Raw genomic sequence first — 11,828 nt, forward strand, 5'->3', positions numbered from 1 at the left:
GTTTCATTCTAAAAAACGACTTCTTTCGATACCAAGAATGAAAAATTAACCTATATTCGCTGTGACAGCAATTTTTGGCGAAGTTTGCCCGAATTTGAATTCCCCAGCCTGTACGAGTGTGTATCTTTTATTACTGTATTTGGATACTTAGCGGCATGTAATAGCAATAATAGCACAGTAGCACGAGTAAAAATTAACCAACATTTGTGTGAGATTATTTCTATAACATTAATTATAGGATAACTAATAAATTACTCTAAACTTCAACGGTTCAAGAGTAAGATATCCAACATGTAGAATACATCATCGATACTTATACAGAAGCATTTTATGGTAGTTGTGGCAAAGTTCCTATTACATCAGCATCTATGAATCGTCGACTCTCGACTACAACGAGTCATGCAGCGTTTTAAAGATTTATATAAGGTAACGCAAAACTCTATACAGTTTGAAAAAAGTCTTGGCAGCTTAAGGGTTTTTATTTTATAGTTGTTACAGCAGAAAATACACGCAAGTGACAACATATTGAGCCTTTCCTAGTCATGAGAATCCAAATTCATGTAGCCACGTTTTGTTTACTCTCCACTGCATGCTTTACCTCATTGTGTTATGAGATATATTTCAGCTTGATAAACCGAATATGAATAGTTAAAACCAGAAAAGAAGACAAAAATAAGTAAACGGACAGCACGGTGGCTTTAAAACGATCTTCTGGGCTTAAAAACGAGGTAAAAGAGCTCGCTGCATGTGCAGCCAATGAATCTCCTCAGGATGTCCTGAAACAAATTGAACATTATTTTCACTAAACTACAACGAAGATACACAGCTACAGTGCCAAACTGCACATATGACTTAAGCAAGGGGATCTTAGCGTTCAATTCTAAGCTGAAATCAATAGAATATTAATTATCGTGGCAACTGGATCTAAAAAAATGTATTGACCTGTTTGTAGATTTGCCATCTTAATTTATCCTATATAGGGCAGTTTGTTTAAATATATATAAATATAGTGTTATTTTACTTTGATTTTTTATTTCAAGTAATTTATGTAGTTCATATTGCTTAGTGACAATATCATTTTACGGAAGCCAATAGGAACGAGTATATATATATATATATATATGCTCAACGCTATGGCACGTACTTTGTTATCTTTACATATCTAGTATTACAAATTAATTATATTAGCCTTAATTATAAACATAAATAAATACGAAAAGCTTATAATACATTATTTGTGATTTATTTTTGCGTTAACTTGCGACAGCAGTCAATCCAGTTGAGCTCGCCTAGTGAAAACATTTAATAAACACAGAAATGCAGTAATTAATATGTTAAACTAAGCAAGCAAGAGGCCCATGTCTTTCACATCCATCGTAAAAGAAACTAATTTGGTAAATTTAGCCGTTTCTAATTATACTAAACTAGTGTTATCAAAAAATAATTCAAGTGTACCTCCCTCTATTATGGATGCATTCAATATTTCGCTAAAAAACTTACTTTCAACCGCTTCAAAGGTTTTTCTCGTTTATAGTTTATACCGGTGTGATTTTCAGTGTGTATTTGGTCGGGTTTAATATTAATGAGTCTATTCAATAGGGTAGCCCACTATAAAAAAAATGTTTCGCTTTATACCTCAGAAAACTCATTTTAAGAGTATAAGCAAAACATACAATTACGATTTCATATCATAGCATCCACCAATTCGTCGACCGATATTAATGATACGCTTATAAGTTTACACGCTAGCTTGTTTTATTTCTGAGAAACTCATTCAACCCTTTTCTCTTTTATCTCAAGATAAGCCATATTAAATTACCAAAGCAGTCAATGAAAGATAAAAAATATTTCGGGCACATAAAATGTGCCCGAAATGATTTTCTTAATCCAGTTTCTTCGAATTCATTTTTAACACGCCCGGTAGGGTCGAAAGTCACTTGAATGAGTTTCAAAAAGCAATTCAAATACCGCGGAGCGTCTGAGCGGACGATAAGAGTTTAGCAAGAATTAAAACAGTCAACGTTCGCAGTGCGTTAGGGGAGAAAATGGCTGGTTGTTCAAAGTCACCCCGAAAGAAATTTCAAGTCTAGGTCATAACATTTTTCATAGCGAGAAATGCATTAGTTAGCTTCACGGCACTAACAAAGGAATTTGATGGCTTTACCACATGGAACGTCATCCAACTGAAATCAACTTCGTTAATGATTATAGTGCAGTATTCAGTATTGCTGAAGTTATCTGGTGTTCGACTTTTCTAGGACTGAGCGGTTTTAGAGTTGACCGGATTGTATGCATATCCAGTTACTTTCTTCTATGAAAGATGCAAACTCTGTGTTGCTAAATAAGTATTTTAATTTGCTAAGGTGAAAAGAATTTTACGCAATGATGCTCTTATCAACTCTATTCCGTGAAAAATGTTACAAGAGACGATAAAACATAAACGTCCTCTAGTTTTAGTTAAAATCGCAAAAGGTTAATCTTTCGTTGTCCATTTTTTTCTGACATATCTATCTGTGCTTGGTCGCTGAGGCTGAAATATGCCAATCTGACATCGTTGTTCGTCATGTCGTCTAGTAGAAAATGGTTGGTACCTCTTTCTTTTATCGCAACTAAATATCCGCCCTCAGCCTATACACAAGAAAACAGAACCCGGTAGTAATGCAACATTTAAGTATAACTCGGTTGCTATAACATAAATAGAATAATACAAGCTCATTAGCTCTACTGTCTGGGACTATATGCACTTGGATCTGATAGAACATTTCCAAGTTTTTGCTAGCGATCGAATTTTGTCATACAACGCAAGAGGTGGTGGCTATCGAAATCTGTGATAAAAGCGGACTGAATATGGTACAAACTGAATTATCCAACGTCGCCTTCATATTATGATTTTTTCACTAACAGCCTGTACTGAAAACGATATAGACCTTTTTGCGCGAAAGGCAATGATACTTACGTTATTTTCACGCAATATTTAGGGCGCGTAAATCGTGAATTTTTGTAGGATGTTTTCATATTATTGAAAGCATGAAACCTGTTCAAGAAAGATGTAATTTGAAACCGAAAAAAAAAAGTGCTTTAGCCTTCTTGCATTATGTACCTACTTTATAGTTAAGTAGAATTACACGTCATAGTGAAACCATATAAAAACATAGCCAAAGCTGCTGCTTTAAAAACCTGAACTAGATTTTATATTAATTTCGAACCTCTCCGTGATATGCTTCAGTAACTATGTAGCAATAAAGAGTGAATATATTACACAGTGACAAAAGGTAGAGAGCAGCAGCTCCGCCAGTTGCTGCTGCTCTCTACCTCTTGATATAAGTAAATCCACGTTTATTAAACATACAGCGTGGTTATAAGCGTTTGTTAGCTGTTGGGGTCGTCCATGGAACGAATGAACACTGGTAATCAAGAAAGATGGCAGACTGCAAATATCAAAAGCCTAATTTATGGCTATGCCTCATAGAGGGGGGGATATGTGTGTTCTTCAGAGACTTATAAAAAGCAAAAAAAGTTGCGACCTACATATGGATGTACTGAATAAAGTAGTCCACTGGAAAATTGCCCAAATCTATGATTTATGCCTATTTATGATATACTCGTCAACATTTTTCCACGATGATGTCAAGGTAAATTAACTATCTAAATACTATGTTCTTTTAACCTACTGTACAGAGTCTAAAATTGTTCAGAAATCTAAATAGCTTAATAGGAGATGTTTCACGCATTTAAAAAAAAATATATCTAATCTCGAGACTCAACTAAATACTCCACTACAGACTATTTCCAAATTTACACATTTACCTTTGTAGTGGAGGAGCTGCTTTACACTGCTAGTAGTAGCTCGGAACTGTTCACTTAACACAGGTCTTCAACATCTTGAAAATATCCTTTTATTACCCTCGTAGCTATTAGAAAAATAAAAACATTATCAATGAGTTCACACACAGGCCTAATGATCAGTTGTGCGTCTGGCTGATCCTATACGGATAGCAGGATGCGAGCAGATCGCATATACGTTGATGTTAGTCGAAACGGCCAATCTGAAATATGGCTATCGTTTGACTCTGCCCCTAAATAAATTTGAGTTCTGGGATTTTTTATGCACGACGGTATCAGGAAGTGTCTGTTCATTGTAAAAAGTTAAGCTAGCAGGAAAATAGGTTAGAACTCCACTGGTACTTAAATAAATGTTTGCAAGAAGGTGCGTGCTTAATATGGGAGGCAGCAAGAAAGACAGATTTTTAACGCAGCTTTTCGATTCGTCCTTAGCCTGTTCCATAAAGTAGGCATTTTTACAGATTGATAAACCATACGATGTTGCTACCTCCATGGTTCTGACAGTCAAAATCCCTGGAGCATGACGCATCCAAGGATAGCACGTAAGCAACTAAAATTCGTAGAGTTATGATTTGGGTTCCTGCTTGAGAACACAGCCATGTACTTCGTAAAATTATTCTAAAATACTCACATCATTTTCAAGGTAATTATTGTGGTATTTAGTCATATGAGCAGAACAGGATAAGACTGGATTGTCTATTATAGACTTACTTGAAACACGAATTAAGGAAAGAAGGTACGCAAGACAATTAATCACAAGTAATTAACAATTGTTATTGACCGTTCTTGTTAGACTGATAAGCAAAGAAAATAATGAAGACTTTTGACAGGGTGACTTTCGACTTGTAAGAACATTCAAATAAAGCTAAAATACCTTGATACCATTAGAAACAGAAAATGTGCTGTTTTGGGTGTCATATAGAATCATTGACATGCTTCCAAATTTAGAATTGAGAACGCTTGTTTTGTAGTATTAAGCTTTCCCTTAAGTACCTCAAAACATGATTCACGGGCGAATTATATTTAGGCCTTTTGATAGCCGGTCCAATGCTTTTGGTTTTTCAAGCCAAACATTGCGTCCAGTTCATTTTTCGTTCGGCGATGTTAACATATAATTACAGAATACGTCGTATTTTAGCTTCTAGTAAATTAGCTCTGGCAGAAATAGTAAAGAGGGGTTAGTTTTTACTAAAATGTCTTCTAGACCTATTGCGTTAAAGTATCTGGATCTTGCGAAATTGGTCCGAAGGGGGTCCGTTTTCATAATATTTTATGTTATCTCGTCTTGCTAGTATTGCAGAAGCTTTGTTTCAAGAAAACAAAATAACTGAATTTGACCAGTGATTCAAGAGCTTAACTATAAGTATAAACAAATTTGGGGGGTAGTACAACATTTGGGCGGAACTGGTCGGGGATACTCTGACTCCATGGGGAACGGTAAACATAAACCGTTATATAAAAAAAACTGTATTGTTGGAACGTTTGTGATTATGAGCGAATGCTCTGAATGAATAACGTTTAAATTGGGCTGGAATCATTATTTAATATGTGTTAGTTGTACTTTCTTTTATTCTTAATATACTGATGCCAGCGCTTTGGCTGCCTTATATCTATATTTCTCTATTTATGGCTCTTCTAAGTACATAGATAATGGGATATGCTGTTCCATCCGTTGCTTTGGCATATAAAGCCCTGTAAACACACGGACCTAGATTAAGAGAATAAGCGGGTTGAAGCCAACGTTGGATATCTTTTTGCTTAATCCAGAAAGTAATTGGGGGATGGTGGTGAGGCACCGTGACCAGTTAACCAGAGTACGTGCTTTCGATTGCCATGCCAACAGTCTATGAGTCTCGTGAGGGACTCGAGACAGCGAACTGCATTCACTGTTTCACTTTCGGCGACTATCTCGCAATAGTGGATACCCTTGATGCCCATCGAAAATACCACCATTACCGTGCGCCTAAATTTACTTGATATTGCCACCGATTCCTCTCCAGACTGATGCCATTCTCTCGTCTGGTTTCTCTCCGCCTGGTCATCGAAATTGAATCATATTTCGTCTATGTTGTATGTTTCAGGCAGGTTTTTTATTGATTAAAGTTCCTAGTATTTTTCAAATGTTCAAATAGAACGTAGAACATACCACGCGCCTTTCCAGCTAGCTTGGAGCCAATTCATATGAGGCGAATTCTTTGCTCAGTTCCCGCATTTTCAGTATCTGAGTTATAGTTATGTAACACGTCACAATGTGAAATGTAAATTTTGATCAGTGGAGCCTTTAGGCTCGAACATTTGCTACCGTGAAAAGTTTCCTCGACTGCGGTAATGGGTTCTTGTCCTTCAAGTTCCGACAACTGGCCAAATTTTCGCTTACTAGTAGCGCGTAGTCACGAAGTTCAATTTTGAAGTTCGCTAAATTATATTAAAGGCATAATAAATTAGGTCTTTAAACTTGTAACTTTAAACTTGATGCCGTTGTTGTCCAGAATCCAATCTTATACGTGTATTTACGAACTGTACCTTTTTTTATTATAGATATTTGTGATGCTAATTTAAGTAGGCACACAGAATTGTTTGGAAAAACACAATAAAAGTCTGGGCTTATTCCTTGCAACTCAGGTGCTTCGAAGATGGATGTCAGTAACTTCGCGTCCCGTACGGTAGGAATTATTTGTAATCTGTGCTTAAAAAACTGCGTTAACTTTTCACACATCAAAGAAGATTTCATCAAGCATTTTGCTATAAAAATTATTATTAAATAAAAAAACATAATGCCATAACCAGGTGCTCTGACTTAAAGTGTAAAATATAGGTAAAATTTTATGATAGGCTAATGCGCTATTCTTTATGAAGGATGGAAAAACTTGTTAGTTTTTTGTCATGTAAATCACATCATAATAGTTAGCAGAAAATAACAGCAACACCATTTACTTTGCTTAGCGGTGATTTTGTAACAACTAATATTTTATTCACAACAATTAATAAGACTAAACAACGTTTGGTTTGGATATGTTTTAATTAACTATTTAGATAATTTTCTAAATCATTTCACCAATCTCTCCTTAAGTTTGATTAATCACTGTTTCTACTATAGCAAACTAACAATAGATCCGCAATTATGTATGAATTACTAAAAAAGTTCAACACTTTCAGGGCTTACATTTTGAGTTAAAAAATGTTTGATACAGTAGAGAGTACTATATATGCATTTGTTTGCCTACAGATATTAAACAAAGATATGAGTATCAATTCCTAGGAACTAGTGCGAATACTTTAGTTAGAATTTCAGGAATAAGAGGACTTTACCCTTTTGTACATATCACGCCATCCATTAGGTAAAAAGCATATGAAACCAACGCATTCAGTAGCTTTACTAGTTTTAAATAGATGCGCACACACTGCATATGACACAACTGCCGTAGGATGTGCGCACTCAGCTCCGTAGATATGCAACTTCTTACATAATGCATGGCATATGAATCCAAAATTGTACCAAAAATTATATAGAGTAAATTCCAGAGGATGCCAGGGTCGAAACTATAAGGTACTATTTTTTTATGGATATAAGTTAAGAACTCTTTTGAGATATCGCATAGCATTGAGATAAGAACACCGTGTACCATCGATTGCTAAGTCGTTTATGCATATATTATATTCCGTTTTAACTGTAATTATAAATTTAAATAAATTAATTATTTTATCAGCAGCCAACATCTTATAGTGACGGAATTCTTTGACTAAAAAGCAACTATTGTAATAACTATAAGCCGCAGTCTACCTGATACTCACAAAGCCTTTCGGTTATTTTTTAAAAACATAATGAAGGAACTTATGCCAAATGCCAAGGTGATGCGTGTGATGCGATTTTTAGTCGAAGACTGCTAACGACCTGGTTCTATGGAGACAAAAACTTAGAAACAATTAGTAGATTTTAAGCGCAAAGGTGGTTTTCCTTGACAAATTATGGTACCGATTTAATCAAAACGGCCGACTATTCTTTTTTGAAAGCTAAATATAAGCACTACCTGATTATTAATGATGAGGGTGCATACTTTCGAAATAAAGGAAGTTTATAACACAGGGTTTTCCAAATCAAAAAGACTAATATGTCAATCTTTGGCATCTTACAGATCACTTACATCCCAACCAATAATGATGCTATGACACCTCTTTGAAAACTTTTGCAATTTTCAGAAGCTGAGAGTTTCTTACGGATTTAAGTAGAGCCATTATGACATTGCTGTTTAAGATGTAAGTAATGGCCAAGAAATAATACATTTCAAAAATGTTTTTACCAAGAAAATTTCTAATAATAAGAAGAAAGTTTTTAATAGATTTGTACAAACACCTAACATTTTCATATATGTTGCTATTCATTTTTGACTGAGCATGGTGCCACGATTGAAATCTACTTGTGATTAGACTTAAGCTAACGTATACTCAATTAGCATTTTTCTGTAAACATGGTAATTACTGGTCAAGAAGAGTGTCATAGATCAAACTTTATTTGAATAGGCTGTTATTCCCCGATAATTAAACAGTCGTCAAAAGCGACAATTAGTAAAATTACTTCAGGGCGCCAAACCGGAAACGTTAAAAGATTGACACCATGGCTTGACTATACACGCGTATTAAATCAATAATGTAATATCAACATGTACTTTGAATCTTTGATCATCCTAAAGCTGATATATAAACTTTATTTAGGTAGATATTGCTTTGGTTTTGGTGAAAAGTATTACGGGTAAAAACGTAAAAAAAAGGATTTTGGAGATAGAAAGCAAATTTCTCTAGAGACCGTCGAAAAACACGATATACATTACTGATACCTGTTTAATCTTAAAATCCAGATGTAGTCATGATGCCAATTGAGACTATAAGAATCTTAGACGAATTACTGTTAATAGCTTTTAATAATGGAGCGAAATGAAATAACTGGAAGCAAAAACAAGGCCAATAAATATGTTTAGTAAGCATAGACGACAATGGCTAGGACACATTGGGCTCAATTAGCGCGAAATCCAATTATCAATTATAACAGACTAAACATTAGTCATTGCGTGTTAATCGCTCTCGGGGAAATAAAGCTATCTAGTTAGGTGAGTATTAATGCTTGATTATTTAAAGAAGAAACATGCAGATATTTTTTTTATTGAAGTTGGTTTTTGCACGAAGTTGACAGGTCGACTAGTGCTTAAACCTACTACAATCCGAGTGCTAGCGATAGGCGTATTCTGATTTTGAAATACACTTATAATATCTGCATCAGAGTACTGCTTAGTAAATAGGAGTACAAAGTACTTACGTAAAGTATTTGTGTTTTCTAGCCTCGTTGTCAAAAAATGTCGTCATACGGACGATTAGAGATTTTCCATTTGAATATAATAATATTTTTGAAAATCACTATAGTGCTGCCTAAGCATTAGAATATACCTCTGCGGAGTTTAATATGTTTTCAGATAAATCTAACTGACACGTTAGAAGTTTATAAAGCCTTGAAAATAGCCTTAACGATCAATTCCGCCATAGGTTATCTTTGGGTGTCAACTGCAAGTACACAGTCATTCAATGGACAATGTAGACAATCACAGCCAAACTCCACGGGGGTCACTGTATATTCAGACCATTTAATAGCTGTTAGCCAAACAGTCAACACAGCTTACGAACGAAGAAGCTATGTAGATAAATACAGAATTCTGAATTTAGCCCCTTTAAAAAATGCTTTTTCATGCAAACGAAGTTCGGAATTTTCTGTTTTTTCGCAGCAGAAAAGGTGCCTTCTCCAGGTAATTGAAGAAATAGTAAAAATGTGATTACTCAAAAACGTAACAGAGTTACAATTTTGAGTTGTATGCTAAACCGTGGTATCGCTTTTGTTTAAAAAGAAGAAATCCGATCAATGAGTCGTCTACTGGAGAAGCTTGTTCATAGGAGAGACAAAGTTTATATCGATGGACGACTGTAAAAGAAATTTCGATTAAAAAAAGAGGACTATTGCAACATTCTAATAATATAATGTAATACTCATATAGTTATACAAACAACATATGCCGGCTGCTGTATAGGGTTGGATGCTGTGATCTCTCACATCTGATGGCACTGACGAGATATTGCCTTATATAATAGGATCTCCAACACTAGCGAGAGAAAAAACGTTACGTCTTATATCTACGTATGAGATATTCTATAAATGTATTCGGGGTGATCGAAAAGTACACTCTTTACCGACTACAGAGTACCATTGGCAAAATAATAATTGCTACTGCACAGCGAGGAAACTTCATAACAGCGGATTGAAACAGCTAATTATCACTGCCAATATATTAAGCCGAAAACGTATTTGATTTCGCATTAAGACAATGAGCCTTTCTATCTACTTCATTTGTTTTTATAGTACGGTCAGATAGTAGCCCTATGACTTTTGACGAACAAAGCTGGACCTTTTAAAGATTACTTTTCTATTATCTATCCGTCTGCCAGAGCCGTTAAAAGTGGCAGGTAAGATCGGTAAACGTCCTCAATGCAATAGGTCTTATCTAGAGTCAAACTGAGGCAGCATTTTCAGTCATGATATTCATTATTAATATTTGACGCTAGGCACAGAAATGTCAGGATATCCATTAAGTATTAGTATTCCCAAACCGCTAAGTATTCCACTGCGAATACGTTACACTACTTACCTGACTGAGGTACTTCCGTCGGGCGTACACGCAAAATGTAAACAGACAATACAGAGCTATACGAACTCGCGACCATGGCACAGAAGGGAAATCCACTTTAATCAGATCTCAGTACTTCAATGATGTAGACTGCCCATTAGAATCTTCAGATTTTTATCGAAAAACGTGTTGCACATATTAATCAAGATAACCTGACATACTTTTTTTTTTTCACTCTCACATCTCTCTTGCCCCTTTTCTCTCAGTTCCTCTCATTACCCCAGTCTTTCACTTTTCTCTCACCCCCTCGCTGTTGCATTCTTTCGCATCTCTTCATGGTTTTTTGTCGCCGGTTTATACTTTTACTTTCTTTTTCACTTAATTTGCCCCCCGCCCTCTATGTTCTCACACTCAGTGTGCCTTTCTCTTTTAGATTTGCGTAACTCTGTTTAAATGATTACAGATTGCGCATTCGCCTCGCATGCGAAAATACAGCTGTTGATTTCAGTGTCGACGACAAATCGACAACGGAACCGTGTCTTAGACCAAACACAAAGGAGGTAACTAAATGGCTTAAGGATATTCATTGGCCAAGTATATGAGCTTGGTCGGCGTATCATACTGCATAAATCACGGCGAATTGTTACTTATGTCATATTAAACTCAAACATTTTATCAAATGTCATTAATTATCTACATAATCATTACCTACTCATTTTCGAATATAAAGAGATGACGTTCCCAAGTTGTTGTTAAAGGTGTAACCAAAACGATTATCGGCTGGCAGTAAATCTATTCGACGCTAAGCAGTGTTTTCAGAAGTTCACGACTGGTGATGACTGCATTATTAACTAAATTCTGGATAGACTCGTCTATTTATTATCACGGTAAATATATGTATACCTAGTAAATAAAGCTGATAGAAAAAAAATTAAGTGCAGAAATGTAGATTATTGTAATAAAGATAAAGACGTGCATAGTAAGGATAAAATTGCGATGACTGACTAGTAAACACCTCATTGATCTATCGCGTTAGAATAAGTTTTCCGCTAACAAAGCGTTGGATATTGTAAGCAAGTGCAACCCCAAAAAACAACGCAGAGCCAAGAGCATAATCACCTCATAGTATGCTCTTACATCAAATTCTGCATACTTCTGCATAAATATGCACTGGAAAGGGCCAATACGGGCCCTTTTTTCGAAAAGGTATGTTGTAATGAAGTCTTATAAAATCTGGTAACATGGAGTAATCTTTTAGATACGCTTTGACTAATGTGAAGATCATGGACAATTTTTACACATAACCGCCATTACCATATTGAC

The 11,828-nt window shown here is 35.4% G+C and overlaps 1 long non-coding RNA gene across 2 annotated transcripts; it reads right to left on the bottom strand.

Moving 5' to 3' along the window:
* Nucleotides 1-783: 783 nt before the first annotated feature.
* Nucleotides 784-11,232, bottom strand: LOC147757143 (uncharacterized). 2 transcript variants are annotated; one of them, XR_015323828.1, is made up of 4 exons: nucleotides 10,527-11,232; nucleotides 3,808-3,911; nucleotides 2,957-3,034; nucleotides 784-1,289 (listed from the first exon to the last, which is right to left on the bottom strand). It is a non-coding gene; the product is annotated as an uncharacterized LOC147757143 (long non-coding RNA). The 2 variants fall into 2 exon arrangements; XR_015323827.1 differs by lacking the exon at nucleotides 10,527-11,232 and having other exon boundaries at nucleotides 3,808-10,513.
* Nucleotides 11,233-11,828: the final 596 nt, after the last annotated feature.

Source organism: Varroa destructor, unplaced genomic scaffold (assembly GCF_002443255.2).
Source record: "Varroa destructor unplaced genomic scaffold, Vdes_3.0 BEIS01000003.1, whole genome shotgun sequence".
In the NCBI taxonomy this organism is placed as follows: domain Eukaryota; kingdom Metazoa; phylum Arthropoda; class Arachnida; order Mesostigmata; family Varroidae; genus Varroa; species Varroa destructor.